Source organism: Nycticebus coucang, chromosome 2 (assembly GCF_027406575.1).
Source record: "Nycticebus coucang isolate mNycCou1 chromosome 2, mNycCou1.pri, whole genome shotgun sequence".
In the NCBI taxonomy this organism is placed as follows: Eukaryota; Metazoa; Chordata; class Mammalia; order Primates; family Lorisidae; genus Nycticebus; species Nycticebus coucang.
The window spans coordinates 82,486,850-82,504,096 of record NC_069781.1 but is presented as its reverse complement, the minus strand read 5'-3'; positions in this window follow the sequence as shown (position 1 = coordinate 82,504,096).

The window sequence follows — 17,247 nt, the reverse complement described above, 5'->3', positions numbered from 1 at the left end:
CCAAAATGCTAGATTCTTCTTGGAAAGATTTTCTGAAATGATCGTCAAATTTCAGTAAGCAGGAAATAGATGATTCAAAATAATAGTGGTGGTTGAAATAATTTTCACATGATTTTCAAAAAAATATTTTTAGTTTCTCAGAAAAGCACATATTTCCTAATCAATTAACAGAGTATATAAAAAAATAAATAGCTCCCTCTTCATCCTTAGGAATTGAAGTAATATTATGTCTTTCTATCTATTTTTTTTTTTTTTTGCAGTTTTGGCCGGGGCTGGGTTTGAACCCGCCACCTCCGGCATATGGAGCTAGCGCCCTATTCCTTTGAGCCACAGGTGCCACCACCCCCCCCTTTTTTTTTTTTTTTTTTAGAGACAGTGTCTTACTTTGTTGCCCTCGGTAGAGTGCTGTGGCATCACAGCTCACAGCAACCTCCAGCTCTTGGGCTTAGGCAATTCCCTTGCCTCAGCCTCCCAAGTTGCTGGGACTACAGGCGCCCGCCACTACGCCTGGCTACTTTTTGTTGCAGTTTGGCCAAGGCTGGGTTTGAACCCACCACCCTCAGTGTATGGGGCTGGTGCCTTACTCACTGAGCCACAGGCGCTGCCCGAAGTAATAATATTTCTAAGGTTTTTTTTTTTTTTCCAATCAAACATTCTGAGATTTTGTACTTTTAAAAAACTGATATTAGGCCAGGCGTGGTGGCTCACACCTGTATTCCTAGCACTCTAGGAGGCTGAGACAGGTGCATTGCTTGAGTTCTGAGGAGTTCAAAATCACCCTGAGCAATAGTGAGACCCCATTTCTACCAAAAATAGAAAAAAATAGTTGGGTGTCATGGTGGGTACATGTAGTCCCAGCTACTCAGGAGGCTGAGGCTGTGGCTTAGCCACCACAATGCCCAGCTAATTTGCCTGGCTAATTTTTGTATTTTTAGTAGTGACGGCGGTCTCACTCTTGCTCAGGTTGGTCTCGAACTCCTAAGCTCCAGGGATCTGCCCACCTGGGCTCCCATAGTGCTGAGATAACAGATGTGAGCCACCTTGTCCAGCCTGGGCACAGTTGTTTACCTGGCTCTTACTGGCTGGGTATAGCAGTATGTACTATACAGCTATAGTAGGAGCATAGCAGTACTAGTATATAATAGTTTTTTTGTTTGTTTGTTTGTTTTTTGAGACAGAGTCTCACTTTGTCACCCTCAGTAGAGTGCCATAGATTTACAGCTCACAGCAACCTCAAACTCTTGGGCTTAAGCAATTCTCTTGCTTCAGCCTCCCAAGTAGGTGGATGGCAGGTGCCGACAACAATGCCCGGCTATTTTTAGAGATGAGGTCTTGCTCTTGCTCAGACTAGTCTCGAACCTATGAGCTCAGGCAATCCACCAGCCTCGGCCCCGCAGACTGCTAGGATTAAAGGCATGAGCCACCACTCCCGGCTTTTGATAAATTTTTAGTGACTGAAATGCATTTTGTATAACTTCATTAAACCATTTGATACATGATTTATATAGCATTATAAATCATTAGAAAGGTTTTGAAAGCTAGAAGCAACTTTATAGCTCATTTCATCCATATATGCCCCATCCCACCCCCGGTATTTTATGATAGAAGGAATTGAAATGCGAAGAGGGGACACATGAGAAGTAACCGATTCATAGTCCAGGATTTTTTTATTCTTTGCTGTCATGGGAATTCTTTGTTTCCTGAAAGACTTGTTGCCTGTTGGTAGTGTATTCACGGCGTGCAAGCCCGCTCCTCACTGGTTGGGGTACTCGTGGTTTCATTTAAAGTCCAATTCATTTTTTGGCTCATTACCCACCCCTGAAATGGCCTGGGAGACTGCAGGACATACCAGCGGGCATGGCCCAGCACTCCCTTGCCTGGCCTTGGAGGACTTGCTTGCCGCTTTTCCCACTGTGTCTGCGCCAACCAGGCTAGATGTATTACAGCCAAGGGGATGTTGGCTCACCATCTGCCTGTTCAGTGGGGAATTGGCCTTTCTGCTATGATAACAGGATTTTGGAAGGTTTCAGGGCTCCGGGACAGCCCACGGAGGTGCTTCTTTTTGGAGTGCATGCTGCTAAAGACAAGAAAACTCTGTGTTTAACTCCAAGGCCAAGTGTGTACTTGAGACTCGACAAATAGTTTGCATATAACTATTTGTATTCAAGTATGTTCTGAACACATGGCAGCCCTGTTGCATACTTTCTCCTGAATATATATATATATTATAAATATAATATAAAATATATATATATATAAATATATATATATATTTTAAGGCAGATTCTCTCTCTGTAGCCCTGGTTAGAGTGCCTTGGCGTCATAGCTCACAGCAACTTCAGTCTCTTGGGCTCAAGTGATCCTCTTGCCTGAGCCTCCAGTGGAGTAACTGGGAATATAGGTGCTCGCCACAACGCACAGCTAGTTTTTCTATTTTTAGTAAAGGCAGAGGTCTCACTCTTGCTCAAGCTGGTCTTCAACTCCTGAACTCAAGCAATTCTCCCACCTCCACCTCCCAGGGGGCTAGGATTACAGGCCTGCGCCGCCTTGCCCCCCACCCCCAGATATATGTCTTTATCACATTTGGACAATCTGACAAAACTGAGAGGCCTAGCTTTAAAAGAAAAGAATAATAAACATGTAGTATTTTCATAATTTCAAAATACTACATGTTTACTGTAGAAAATTTAGAAAGTTGAAAAAATATAGAGAAAAAATAAATGCTCTTTATTATATATCTATTTAGGAATAATTACTGTGAAGTTTCATTATATATCCTTTACAGCTTCTGAAATATATTTATATAGATTCTCTGTGTATGTTCTTTTACTTAAAATATATCACTTTTTATAGCATTAAATCTTTTTAAAATATATTTTTATTCATTTATTTTCTAGACAAAGTCTCACTGTGTCAACCTTGGTAGAGTGCTGTGGCATCACAAGCTCACAGCAACCTCTAATTCTTGGGCTTAAGCAATTCTTTGGCCTTAGCCTCCCAAGTAGCTGGGACTACAGGTGCCTGCCACAATGCTTGGCTATTTTTTTATGGCAGTTGTCATTGTTGTTTAGCAGGCCCAGGCTGGATTCGAACCTACCAGCCTTGGTGTATGTGGCTGGTGCTGTAACCACTGTGCTATGGGTACTAAGCGTATAGCACTAAATCTTAATAATATTTTTAGCAGCTGCATAGTATTCTATGCTATGCTTATACTATGATACACTTATAGTTAACTATCTCCCTATTTTTTGGTCCTTAAGTATTTTTCAGGTTTTTTGTTATTATAAGTAATGTGGTGATTAATCTTCTTTCTCCCCAACTCTTACTATGTGATAGGCAAATTCTTAAAAACAAAATTGTTGAGTCAAAGGTCTTAATTAGTTTCTGCAAAGCTTTTGATATCCACTGCCAAATTGTCTTCCGGCAAGGTGAATGCTAACTAACATTTCCACCAGTGGTATGTTAGAGGGCAAATTTTCAAGATTTAAAAATCTTTGCCTGGGGGCGGTGCCTGTGGCTCAGTGAGCAGGGCGTCAGCCCCATATACCGAGGGTGGCGGGTTCAAACCCAGCCCTGGCCAAACTGCAACAAAAAAATAGTTGGGCGTTGTGGCGGGTGCCTGTAGTCCCACCTACTCGGGAGGCTGAGGCAGGAGAATCACCTAAGCCCAGGAGTTGGAGGTTGCTGTGAGCTGTGTGACGCCACAGCACTCTACCGAGGGCAATAAAGTGAAACTCTGTCTCTACAAAAAAATAAAAAAATAAAAATAAATAAATAAATAAAATCTTTGCCTGGGCTGGGTGCTCAATGGTTAGGGCACCAGCCACATCCAGCAGGGCTGGTGGGTTCAAACCTGGCCCAGGCTTGCTTGACAACAATGAGAACTATAACAACAACAATAGCAAAAACAACAACAACAACAACAAAAATAGCCATGTGTTGTGGCAGGCACCTATAGTCCCAGCTACTTGGGAGGCTGAGGCAAGAGAATGACTTAAACCCAAGAGTTTGAGGTTGCTGGGAGGTGTGACATTATGGCAGTCTACTCAGGGCAACAACTTGAGACTCTGTGTCTAAAAAAATAACAATAATAATAAAATAAATAAATAAATTAGAGGATTCTAGGGAGAAAGGTGACATTTTGGTTGATAAGGTAGTTTTAATAATTAGGAGTGAGTACGGCAAGGTTATTCCACTAGACTGAGGGACTCAAGAGAATGACTTACTCAGCTTTGTGTGGTTATTGCCTGTGACAGTGCTGAAAAATATGTTCTACTCAGAAGTTGACATTTCCCTTAAGATTTGCATTTCATCTGCATGCAAAACCAGAGATGGTAAAGGAGATAAAAAGTTCTGTATATCTCTTAATAAAGAAATGGAGATGATTAGATAAATACCAGTTTTAAAAATGATGTACGGTTGGTAAAGCCTGTGGCTCAGTGGGTAGGGCACCGGCCACATATACTGAGGCTGGAGGTTTCGAACCTGGCCTGGGCCAGCTAAAAAACAACCCAGCTGCTCGGGACGCTGAGGCAAGAGAATCACGAAAGCCCAAGAGTTAGAGGTTGCTGTGAGCCGTGTGACGCCATGGCACTCTACCCGAGGGCGGTACAGTGAGACTCTGTCTCTACAAAAAAAAAAAAAAAAAACAACTGTAACAAAATAATAGCTAGGCGTTGTGGTGGTCACTGTACTCCCAGCTACTTGGGAGGCTGAAGCAAGAGAATCGCTTAATCCCAAGAGTTTGAAGTTGCTGTGAACTGTGATGCCATGGTACTCTACCCAGGGTGACAGCTCGAGACTCTGTCTCAAAAAAAAAAAAGATGTATAGTTATATTTTCTAGTGTAATGTTATCTACAGATAATTTTCTCAATATATTTTCACAATTACCTTTTATAAAAATTATATATACCATATTTATGAAAAGTATATATTATATCATTTAGATGAAAAATGTTTGCAATTATTAAATGCTTCATTTAATGTTGATTATTTATTCCCTGTGTAGGTAGAAAAGTAGTTCCATAACTGCAATGAGAAAAGAAAATCCACTGGGCACGGAGGCTCACACCTGTAATACTAGCATTATGGGAGGCCAAGGCGGCTGGATTGCTTGAGTTCTAGAGTTTGAGACCAGCTCTGAGAAAGAATGAGACCTCATCTCCAGTAAAGACAGATGAAACTAGCTGGGTGTTGTGGCAGGCGCCTGTCGTCCCAGCTACTTGAGAGGTAAGAAAAATCCCTTGAGCCAAAGAGTTTGAGGTTTTTGTGAGCTAGGATGCCATGGCACGCTACCCAGGGTGACAGAGTAAGACTCTGTCTCAAAACAAAACAAAACAAACAAACAACAACAACAACAAAAATGATAGTTTTATATATTTTTTAAGATTCTGGCTTTTTGGCTGGTGCCGTGGCTCATGCCTATAATCCTAGCACTCTGGGAAGCCAAGGCAGGAAGAACCCTTAAGCTCAAGAGTTGAAGACCAGTCTGGGCCAGAACAAGACCATCTTTGCTAAAAATAGAAAAATTAGCCAGTTGCTGTGGTAGCACCTATAGTTCCAGCCTCCCAAGTGGGAAGCCAAGGCAGGAGGATGGCTTGAGATCAGGAATGTGAGGTTGCTATGAGCTAGGCTGCCTAGCCAGGGCAACAGAATGATTCTCTTAAAAAAAAAAAGGAAAGATTCTGGCTTTTTTTATATTAAGTAAGGCCTCATGACAATGCAAATGTTATAGCTAAACACTTTGCCCTACAGGACAAAGCGGGTCAGGATCAAATCATGTGGATTCTGACCCCTAATCAAAGAACCTTGGAGATCCCAGTTACCCTCTCTGGGTCTCAGCCTTCTGATCTGTAAAATATGAGATTTGAGCTTATTGGTCTCTTCTAGGTCAAAGAGTTTCTGAATCTATTTGTGATTTTGACAATGCAGGTTGACCAGATAATAACAAATTTCACCAGTAATTTGGCTGGTGTCAAATGTAACAAAAGCGAACATCATTCTGAAAAGTATCTCTTTACAAGAAAGCTGAAATTTTAATCTACAGAAGCAAGGATGAGGAAGAACCCAAGGAAGGAAAAGAATGGTAAAAGGAGAACGGAGAAGGAAGGCTGGAATGGGGAGCGATTCGAGGGACAGGTGGAGAAAAGGAGAGGTGGGTGTTCTCTAACGAGGATGTTTGTGAAGATTTGCTTTGTGTTGTGCAATGAGATTACTTTTTTGCTGCCTCTTAAAGAGACCCAGAGTTAAAAACCTATGTAACTTCTTCGTGGCAGGATTTGGTTCCTTATAGATATGAAATTGAGGGGAACCTAAGCATGAGATGGCTCTATTATTTTCAAGTTAGCCTTAAGAGCTAGAGAGAGTTATTTTAATTGCAGCCATCACTCCTAAAATAATGTTATTAAAAAGCAAAAAAAGAGAACTTTTATTGAGTATGAAAAGAGACCTTTTATTGAGCATGCACAAGCCACTTCACATAGATTGATTCTAATGTTTAATAATTCTACATTGTAGATCTTTTTTTTTTCCATATAAAATTTTGCTTCTGGAAAGCTGGGTATTTTACTTGCTCTTAGAAGAGTCTCAAGGAAATCTTTAAATAAAACATTCACACACAAAAAAAATATTCACAATTTTTCAAGTTTCTGCAATATCCTTAGCCATTGCTATCTGTTCCTTGCTAGATTAAAAATCAGGTTAATCTGAATTTTGTTAACATTACAGGGTTAAATATTAATGAGGTTAAGTATTTTTATTTTATTTTATTTTATATATGTTTTGAGACAGAGTCTCACTTTATTGCCTTCGGTAGAATGCTATGGCATCACAACTCACAGCAACCTCCAACTCCTGAGCTTAAGAGATTCTCTTGCCCCAGCCTTCCAAGTAGCTGGGACTACAGACACCCACCATAAGGCCTGGCTATTTTTTGTTGCAGTTTGGCCGGGGCTGGTTTTAAACCTGCCATCCTCAGTATATGGGGCCCGCACCCTACCCACTGAGCCACAGGCACCCTGCCGTTAAGTCTTTAAACACACTATGCATACGAGTTCAAATGTATACTTTTTTTTTTTTTTTTTTGCAGTTTTTGGCCGGGGCTGGGTTCGAACCTGCCACCCCCCAGTATATGGGGTTGGTACCCTATTCCTTAAGCCACAGGCACCACCCATCAAATGTATACTTTCAACCCAAATATTTAATAAACATTTAAATTAGTAGAAACATAAATTTCCATAATTATAACAGCAAAGTTAAAAAATACAAGTAGTTCTTACTTGAGCATGTGTAATAACAGCCAAAGCAAATCTTCTTTTTTTTTATGTCTTTTATTATTATTATTAAATCATACCTGTGTACATTAATGTGATCATGGGGCACCATACACTGGTTTTATAGACGTTTGACACATTTTCATCACATTGGTTAACATAGCCTTCCTGGCATTTTCTTAGTTATTGTGTTAAGACATTTACATTCTACATTTACTAAGTTTCACATACACCCTTGTAAGATGCACCGCAGGTGTAATCCCGCCAGTCACCCTCCCTCTGCCCCCCTCCCCCCTCCCTCTCCTCCCTTTCCTTCTTCCCCCTATTCTTAGGTTATAACTGGGTTATAGCTTTCATGTGAAAGCCATAAATTAGCTTCATAGTAGAGCTGAGTACATTGGATACTTTTTCTTCCATTCTTGAGATACTTTACTAAGAAGAATATGTTCCAGCTCCATCCATGTAAACATGAAAGAGGAAGTCTCCATCTTTCTTTAAGGCTGCATAATATTCCATGGTGTACATATACCACAATTTATTAATCCATTCGTGGATCAATGGGCACTTGGGCTTTTTCCATGACTTAGCAATTATGAATTGGGCTGCAATAAACATTCTGGTACAAATATCTTCGTTACGATGTGATTTTTGGTCTTCTGGGTATATGCTTAGTAGAGGAATTATAGGATTGAATGGCAGATCTATTTTTTTTTTTCTGTTATATATTTTTTTTATTGTTGGGGATTCATTGAGGGTACAATAAGCCAGGTTACACTGATTGCAATTGTTAGGTAAAGTCCCTCTTGCAATCATGTCTTGCCCCCATAAAGTGTGACACACACTAAGGCCCCACCCCACTCCAGCAGATCTATTTTTAGGTCTCTAAGTGTTCTCCAAACATCTTTCCAAGAGGAATGTATTAATTTGCATTCCCACCAGCAGTGTAGAAGTGTTCCCTTTTCTCCACATCCACACCAACATCTCTGGTCTTGGGATTTTGTGATATGGGCTAATCTTATTGGAGTTAGATGTTATCTCAAAGTAGTTTTGATTTGCATTTCTCTGATGATTAAAGATGATGAGCATTTTTTCATATGTCTGAAGGCCGCACGCCTGTCTTCTTCAGAGAAGTTTCTCTTCAGGTCCCTTGCCCAGCCTGTGATGGGATCACTTGTTCTTTCCTTGCTTATACATTTGAGTTCTCTGTGGATTCTGGTTATTAGACCTTTGTCGGAGACATAACCTGCAAATATCTTCTCCCATTCTGAGGGATGTTTGCTTGCTTTACTTACTGTGTTCTTGGCTGTGCAGAAGCTTTTTAGTTTGATCAGTAGTGTATTTAGTTTCCCAGTAGTGTATTTTGGAAGCTGCTTCAATTGCCCGGGGGGTCCGCCTCATAAAATACTTGCCCAGACTTATTTCTTCAAGGGTTTTCCCTGAACCTTCTAGTATTTTTATAGTTTCACGTCTTAAGTTTAAATCTTTAATCTAGTGAGAATCTATCTTAGTTAATGGTGAAAGGTGTGGGTCCAGTTTCAGTCTTCTACAGGTTGCCGGCCAGTTCACCCAGCACCATTTGTTAAATAGGGAATCTTTTCCCCACTGAATGTTTTTAATTGGCTTGTCAAAGATCAAATAACCGTAAGTAGCTGGGTTCATCTCTTGGTTCTCTATTCTGTTCCAGACATCTACTTCTCTGCTTTTGTGCCAGTACCATGCTGTTTTGATCACTATCGATTTATAGTATAGTCTGAGGTCTGGTAGTGTGATTCTTCCTGCTTTGTTTTTATTTCTGAGTAATGTTTTGGCTATTCGAGGTTTTTTCTGATTCCATATAAAATGAAGTATTATTTTTTTCAAGATCTTTAAAGTATGACAGTGGAGCTTTAATAGGGATTACATTAAAATTGTATATTGCAAATCAAATCTTCTAATGTGTATGGAAGTTGGTTCTGTCTATTGGTTTATACAAAGTAACTCAGGAATTGACATAACTAAGAATAGAACCAGATCTCCTGACCAGAGCTTGGTCTGAGTTTTGCTACCCTACATGCACGTCTCAAACACAAAAGACTGTCCTCAGCTCTCACTTTGTCTGTTGTGCCAGCAACCATACTCTAAAAGCAACCGTTGAATCACAGTTCCACTTTGTGATCCATTTGGGCCAAGGCTGCTTACTTGGGTTCTTCTGGATGCTGAACTGATGAGGGAGGGTGTTAGAAAGCATGAAGTTCTGTATAATTGTTGTCATAACCTACTCTCCAGTTCTGATCTCCACTCACACCCATACTAGCTGAGCTGTTCCTTCCAAGAGAAAGCAAATCAAGTGCTTTTTTTTTTTTGAGACAGAGTCACAAGCTGTTGCCCTGGGTTAGAGTGCTGTGTCATCACAGCACACAGCAACCTCAAACTCTTGGGCTTAAGCAATTCTCTTCCCTCAGCCTTCCAAGGACTACAGGTGCCCACCACAACACCTGGTTATTTTGTTGTTGTGTAGTTGTCCTTGGTGTTTTAGCTGGCCCGGGCTGGGTTTGAACCCGCCAGCCTCCGCGTATGTGGCCAGCACCCTACCCACTGATCTACAGGAGCTGCCCCTTCTTTTTTTTTTTTTTTTTGTACTCAGTGATAAGCCTTTAGCCTTCTCTGCCCAGTATGCACATGGTGCCCTCTACTGGCAGAGCAGAGCAGAGCAGAGCCATTTCCAGAAAGGAGACTGAGAAACTGATGGCTTTGGGTATTTTGCCTAAATCAGACTGTAGTTGGAACTAAAGACTTTTAATAGCTTTTTACTTGTTTCTTATAAGCTCCACTTGAGGTAAAGGTAAAACATAGAAAACAATATGCTTTTTGGGGGGGAAGTTCTGACTATACTACTCATGAGATCTTGAACTCCTTACGTCAAGCAATCCTCACACCTCAGCCTCCCAACGTGGTAGGATTACAAACAATATACTTTTATGTGTAATTTAATCATACACATTCCTATAGCCATGTAAAATTTATAGTAATTTATATAATCTTCATTATATTATTTCTTTTCTTTTTTTTTTTTTGAGACAGAATCTCAGTATGTTGTCCTCGGTAGAGTGCTGTTGTGTCACAGCTCACAGCAACCTCAAACTCTTAGGCTCAAGTAATTCTCCTGCCTCAGGCTCCCAAATAGCTGGAACCACAGGTGCCTGACACAATGCCCGGCTATTTTTTTCTTTGGCTGCAGTTATTATTGTTCAGCAGGCCTGGGCTGGGCTCAAACCCGCCACCTTCGGTGTGTGTGGTTGGCACACTACTCACTGAGCTACGTGTGCCTAGCCTATCATATTATTTCTTTAGACATTTTATAAAAAATGCTTAATCATTTATGAAGTTGAAGTTTAACAATAGGCTAGGTGAGGTGGCTCATGCCTGTTATCCTAGCACTCTGGGAGGCCAAAGCAGGAGGATTGCTTGAGCCCAAGAGTTTGAGGTTGTTGTGAGCTGTGATGCCATAGCACTCTACCCAGGACTACAGAATGAGACTCTGTCTCAAAAAAAAAAAAAAAGAAGAAGAAGTTTAACAATAATTAGAAGATATTCTTTGAAAGAATTTTCTTAGTATGGTGTTGGTATAAAATCCATAGTTATCAGGATACTTAAATTAAAGGAGTAAATCCAAGTCATTAAATAAAAATAAAAGCACATTTATTAAAAAAGTGCTATGGGGAGGCGCCTGTGGCTCAGTCGGTAAGGCGCCGGCCCCATATACCGAGGCTGGCAGGTTCAAACCCGGCCCCGGCTAAACTGCAACCAAAAAATAGCCGGGCGTTGTGGCGGGCACCTATAGTCCCAGCTACTCGGGAGGCTGAGGCAAGAGAATCGCTTAAGCCCAGGAGTTGGAGGTTGCTGTGAGCTGTGTGATGCCACGGCACTCTACCGAGGGCAATAAAGTGAGACTCTGTCTCTACAAAAAAAAAAAAATAAATAAATAAATAAAATAAAATAAAAAAGTGCTATGAGGTGATTGGCACATTTATAGTCCTGACTCAAGTCATGTGACAAAGATATTTGTACACCCTCAATATTTTGAAATTAAAAAATAAAATCTTTCTTTCTTTTTCTCGCAGTTTTTGTTTGTTTGTTTTGTCCAAGGCTGGGTTTGAACCCACCACCTCCAATATATGGGGCCGGCGCCCTACCTCTTGAGCCACAGGCACCACCCTAAATCTTTCAAAAAGAAAGTGCTATCGAAGAAGATACATAAGAACATGTACTTATACATCTTTGCAAAAGGACAGAAACTGCACTTTTAAGTTCGTTTCTCTTCAAATTTCTTTTATCAACAATGTATAATGGGACTTTTTATTTTTTAAGAAACAGGATCTCAGTTTGTCACCCAGGCTGACTCATTGCAGCCTCAAACTCCTGGACTCGAGCCATCGTCCTGCCTCAGCCTCTGAGTCTCTGCATCTGGGATTACAGGAGCACACGATCACGCCTGGCTAATTTTTTAAATTTTCTGTAGAGGCAGTGTCTTGTACCTGTGTCTAGAAATCCCAGTGCCTCAGCCTCCCAAGCCTCTAGGATTACAGACTCAAGCCTTCACTCCTGGCTTCTTGTAGTCGAACTTTTGATGTCCAAATGCTAACACAGGAAGATGATTACGTCTGCTGTGTGCAGAAAAGTTTGTACATAATGAACAGAAAATATAAAGATAGCATTTCCAAAATAAAAGTTTGCAAAGACAGTTGTTTGATACTTGAAAGACTTGGTGTCAGGCGGCGCCTGTGGCTCAGTGAGTAGGGTGCCGGCCCCATATGCCGAGGGTGGCGGGTTCAAACCCAGCCCCGGCCAAACTGCAACAAAAAATAGCCGGGCGTTGTGGCAGGTGCCTGTAGTCCCAGCTGCTTGGGAGGCTGAGGCAAGAGAATCGCATAAGCCCAAGAGTTAGAGGTTGCTGTGAGCCGTGTGATGCCACGGCACTCTACCCGAGGGTGGTACAGTGAGACTCTGTCTCTACAAAAAAAAAAAAAAAAAAAAAGACTTGGTGTCTCTTTATATTATTGAAAAATAAAAATCTATGTTTATTATGCCACTGAAGTCAAAATCTTGAATGGTACTTGCTGTGCAAAATCTTTACTTTTAAAGTAACTTTTATAGCCCAGTGGTGGCTTATCCTACAGACTCAGAAGGCTGAGTCAGGAGGGCAACTTGACCCCAAGAATTAGAGGCTATAGTGAGCTATGATCATGCCATTGTACTCCACCTTGGGCAATAGAGTGAAATCTTCATCTCTAATAAGTAAATAATGAAATTACTTATTTTATTTTTGTTTTTATTTTTTGAGACAGAGTCTCACTCTGTTGCCCTCAATAGAGTACAGTGGTATTATTATAGTTCACAGTAAGTCTTGGGCTCAAGTGATCCTCTTGCCCTAGCCTCCCAAGTAGCTGGGTCTACAGGTGTGTACCACCATGCCCAGCTAGTTATTCTATTTTTAGTACAGATGGGGTCTCACTCTTATGCAAGCTGGACTCCCAGAGTGTCAAGATTAAAGGTGTGAGCCACTGCAACTGGCATAAGTAAATGATCATAATAAGGTTTATAATTTTATTTATTTAGGTTTTTAAAAATGTTTTTAGAAGCAAGGACTCTGTTTCTCACGCTGGAGTGCATGAACACTCACTGTAACACTGAACACCTGGGCTTGAATGATCCTCTTGCCTTAGCCTCCTAAATACCCTGTTTTCCCGAAAATAAGACAGTGTCTTATTTTAAGGTGTGCTCCCAAAGATGCGCTAGGTCTTATTTTCAGGGGACGTCTTATCTTTCCTGTAAGTAGGTCTTATTTTCAGAGGATGTCTTATTTTCAGGGGAACAGGGTAGCTGGGACTACCAATGTGGTCTACTATACCTGCCTAATTTAAAAAAAATTTTTTTTTTGTAGAGATGGAGTCTCACTATGTTGCCCAGGCTAATCTCAAACTCCAGGCCTCAAGCCATCCTCCTGCATGGGCCTCCTGAAATGCTAGGATTATAGACTGACTCACTGCTCCTGGCTTATAGATTTTTTTATTTTTATTATTTTTAAATTGTTTTTTCTGGCTTATAGTTTTTTAAACAGGCAGATAATTTATTTCTGTGCTGTTTTATAGGCTGGCTATGTATAAAGAAGATTATTTGTAAAAAAAAAATGTTTATAATAAACGGCTGTTCACTAGTGAGAGCCAACTACTTCTCCTAACCCCTGGTACAAAATAGCCATATTCTAAAAATAGAATGCTTAGGGTATAGTTATTGGATTATTTTTAAAAGTTATGATTTCCAAAATTCCATGTTTTAGCATATTGCATAGCTGAAAATGCATCTGCAACTTATAAAAAATATTCTATTTCTTCAAGTATAATTTTACTCCAATATCCTTCAAATTCCTTCTTCCATATTCTGTAGGAGACCCTTAAGTTTAAACCTTTAAAGTGTTTCACAATTTGGACTTTTAGTTCCTTTTTCCCCCTTTTTTTGAGATGGGTTCTTACTCTGTCACTCCAAGTAGAGTTGAGATATGGTAGGGAGTGAGAGGTGGTCACATTCTCATGGTAATATTTTCTTTCAAGACTATAGGTGTATGCATCACATCTGGCTAACTTTTCTTATTTTTTGTAGAGATGGGATTCTCACTACATCATCCAGGCTGGTCTCAAACTCCTGGCCTCAAGTGATCCACTCTCCTCAGCTGTTGTTCTGCTCTCAGGGATGATACGGTGAGGGGAATGTGCGAAAAGTAAAGTCTTAAACTCAGTTCTTTTCTTTTCTTTCTTTTTTTTTTTTTGACACAGAGTCTCACTATGTCGCCCTCGGTGAAGTGCCATGGTGTCACAGCTCACAACAGCCTTAAACTCTTGGGCTCAAGTGATTCCCTTGCCTAGGCCTCACAAATAGCTGGGACTACAGGCACCCGCCACAACGCCCAGCTGTTTTTTATTGCAGTTGTCATTGCTACCCTGTTTCCCCGAAAATAAGACAGTGTCTTATTTTAAGGTGTGCTCCCAAAGATGCACTAGGTCTTATTTTCAGGGGACGTCTTATCTTTCCTGTAAGTAGGTCTTATTTTCGGAGGATGTCTTATTTTCGGGGAAACAGGGTAGTTAGCTGGCCCGGGCCTTGTTTGAACCCATCAACTTTGGTGTATGTGGCTGGTGATGTAACCACTGTGCTACAGGCACCGAGCCTTTTCTATTTTTTTTTTTTTGAGACAGAGCCTCAAGTTGTCACCCTGGGTAGAGTGCTGTGGCATCAGCAACCTTCAAATACTGGGCTCAAGTGATTCTCCTGCCTCTGCCTTCCAAGTAGCTGGGACTACAGGCACCTGCCACAGTGCCGGGCTATTTTTTGGTTGCAGCCATCATTGTTGTTTGGTGGGCCTGGGCTGGATTCGAACCCGCCAGCTCAGGTGTATGTGGCTGGCACCTTAGCCGCTTGAGCCACAGGCACCAAGCCATAAACTCAGTTATTTTCCAAGAAATAACCGATGAGGCTCGGAGAGTTGAGCAGCTTCATATGCCAAGCAGGTAGCAAGGAAGTGCTGCCATGAATAAAACCCTCAAGGGTCTTTTATTAAACCAGGAAAACTGTGCGTGTGTAAGACATACGGAAATAAAAAGTTGATTATAGATAGAAAGAAAGCTTCTAACTACATTGCCAAAAAACAAAGACGTTTTGCACCATTGATGAATTGAGGAAATAATGGAAAGAAAAATAGAAGAAATTATCATAAGATTATAAAGTAAAAAAGAACCAGTTGTAATGCTTTGGGGGTAAACTCTAACTTCCCTATTCAATGCTGCTTATCTATATCTTAACCCTTAAGCAACTTCAACCTTTGATCATGTTGTTTTTTTTCCAGCACTGTGACCTACAAATCTGTATCTAAACTGCTGAACATTCCTGCCCACCCCACCCAGCCACCCTCCCCCCGGCCATGGTGTCCCACAGGTACTGTGTTTAGTACAGGGCAGAATGTCAGCCTGTACTAAACTGTAACCCACACTCGACCTCCCAGTGCCCAGCCCACTTTTAGTTCTAAAGTAGCATCTTTACCACATACAAAAACAGTTCAGGGATGTTGCTGGAAAGCTAAATTGTCTACATATAACTGGCACCTTTCTCTATTGTTTGCACAGGGCAAATGCCTTGTGTGCTGTTATGAGGATTATTCCTACCAACAAAAAGATCTATTCCTCTAGCATCTTTTATTTTCTTTTCAAATTCATCACATTCTACTTATAAACTTGCAGCCTTCTTGTCAAAGTTGTCAGCATGACTAGGCTCTATGTCAGTATAATTGCCAGGCGTAAAGGTGAGCGCCTGTGGTCCCAGCTTCTTGGGAGGCTGAGGCAAAAGGATTGCTTAAGCTTAGGAGTCAGAGGTTACAGTAAGCTATGATTATGTCATTGCACTCCAGCCTGGGTGATAGAGCAAGACCTTGTCTTAAAAAAAAAGAATAAAAGAAAAAAGAAAAAACATGTGATTTAAAAAGTTCATTAATGTATAAGAATGGTAGCTTGCAGGATGATTTCTGGGCAGTCCCCACACGTTCACCCACATTAAATGTCTTCACATTTTTAAAAGAAAGGCCTTTATTCTTATGATAGTCTTTATTTTTTCATACCCTACTAAAGGTGTACTCCAGGTGGATGGACCTAGTCTTCTGATGCTCCAGCAGCAGGAATCCTGATAGCTTTGTAAGAGAGAAAAGTCACCTGATTTACACTGCAGTATTAAAGGCATAACTTTCATGTTTCCATTCCTCTCTCTTGGAAAGAAAACTTGAGTGACCACCTACACAGCACTTGCTTCTAGACTTGTAGCTATTTACAGAGTAACTTCAGGGACATTATAATTTTAGATGTGATGACCCAAAGTCCATTTTATATAAAGATATAGATGAGATGCCACTTTCTATTTTTGAAAGTTAAACTACTCTATTTTCCTTAATCATTATGCTTTCCTAGCTCTTTTGCGGGAGTGTGGACATACTCATATATTAGCATAATTGCCAAAGTCGATGAGCCATTTCACACAAAAAAAAAAGACTTTTTTTTTTTTTTTTTTTGGACAAACATCTTTATTTAAGAACTCAAATAGGGTAAAAACTGATGGTAGCAGTTTCACACAAGTCTACAAGACCGAGCTTGGAATTACTTTTTTTTTTTTTTTTTTTTTTTTTTTTTAAATGATTGGAATTCTACTCTTTTATTTTTTGGTTTTTTGGCCGGGGCTGGGTTTGAACCCGCCACCTCCGGCATATGGGACCGGCGCCCTACTCCTTGAGCCACAGGCGCCACCAAGCTTGGAATTACTTGCTCAAATTCAGAATGGAACAAAATTCTGCACATTCTCACAAGTAACTCAGGAAATATACGATTACTTGTTTTTTCATGGACGTTCACTACTTTACGGTAAGATCACACACCCAGCTCCCTCCAGCATACAGCCTAAAAGGCTAATAGTACAAATGTTAGTGCACTTCAGGCTTTTCTCTGCCAGCAATTCTAAGATGCTTCACAACCTTTTTCAAGTACAGACATCAACAGGTTCACTTAGCCTTTAGTTTACTGTCTGAAGAAAGGTACAACAACAAGGTTGTTGAAGCAACCCAGGTCACTGTGAACTGTAAGTGGCCCCAGCCTTCTATTTGATAAATATGGGTCTATGACTCTAAAAATTCTAGCAGGATCTAGACATGACAGAGGCAGGCCCATGACATTTAGCCCTGCAAAAATCTTCTCCGGCTTTTCTTAGGTAGTGAAGTGTGTACTGTCTGTAAATTTTTGGGGGGAGGGGTTATTTATTTATTTATTTTGGTTTTTTATGTTATTTTATTTCATTGCTTATTTTTTATTTCTTTACTTTTTTGTTGTTGTTGAGACAGAGTCTCACCCTATGCCCCTGAGCAGAGTGCAGTGGGCGTGGTAGCTCACTGCAACCTCAGACTCCAGAAGG